A 1,219-nucleotide genomic window follows, 5' to 3' on the forward strand; every position below is an offset into this window, starting at 1 on the left:
CCAAGCCCTCCGCCAGTGATACGCCTTTGCGGGCGCCTCTGGCGGAGCCGGACTTGGGTAAGGACTCGCTGGGGTTTGTGGTTAGCTACAGAGACGGACATGTTTGTCTGCCCATGTTTTGCTTGTGCTGGGGCGTTCGTATCGTGACCAGCCAGCGCGTCTTAGTAGCGGTCTAGTTGAGGGCCTGTATGCGAGGAGACGCGCGGGAGACGTGAGTTGCCCTTTAAGTTTGAAGCTATGTCCGGACATTGTCGCAGGACACTGCGACTGGCATCTCCGGTACTAGCCCGGAGGGCTAGTAGAGGATAAGCTAGATATCCTCCGGACCCTGCAGCCGCTTAGGTTACTGAGAACTGGAGAGACGTCGGCGTCGGGAAGTGAGCGTGCCTTACGGCTCCGCCACCAATGAGGATATTTGGTAGTGGACTCAGAGTCGACGGCTTAGGTTAGGCAGGGGTCAGAACCTGAATTTTTAATACCCTTATCCTTCAAAACCGAAACGCAATAATGTTCACATTACATTACATAATACTTCCTTAGACTTTTACAAGGAGTTCTACTGTTACTAAAATTTGATGATTCAATTGACATGTTCGTAACTGTACCTACTTTCAAAGTAATAATTTCCTCCTAATTTTTATAAAAATATTGTGTATTTCACTATTTTAAGTCTGTAGAAGTATAAAGTAAAAATTAGTATTCAACTTCATACAAACACTTAGAAAATTTGATAGAAAATTTAAATTCACGCGGTATTTACAACAGCAGACAAATTGTACACCACAAATTTTACAACAAACTACCTTCAAATAATGTTTTTTTTATCACTCTGTATAATGATCTTAGAACTTTCTTAGAACGATCTTAGAACACACGGCGTATTTCATACGCGCGTTTACGGGCGGCGCCGCGCGCCGTAGAGGCTGAAAAAGCATTAAACCTATTTTAGGATATATTTAAAAAGACTCAGTGTGCAGTGCATGCTTTTATGTATTTTTAGTTCCTTCATTTCAAAAACTAATTGAAACTTCTTTGTTTGTTACAAAACTATCTCTTAACAAAATATGCGATTCATACGTGCTTGTGCGACTACAGCTTATTGCGATTCTGCGGCACGTATGCATACGGCAATATATTCTATGCGCAGATGACGCGCGTTTACTGTGCCACAGAATTGATGATTAAACGAACTTACCTTAGTGACGTTCTATCATAATTA

This window comes from Hyposmocoma kahamanoa, unplaced genomic scaffold (assembly GCF_003589595.1).
Source record: "Hyposmocoma kahamanoa isolate Upper Pololo Valley unplaced genomic scaffold, ASM358959v1 102, whole genome shotgun sequence".
Classification (NCBI taxonomy): Eukaryota; Metazoa; Arthropoda; class Insecta; order Lepidoptera; family Cosmopterigidae; genus Hyposmocoma; species Hyposmocoma kahamanoa.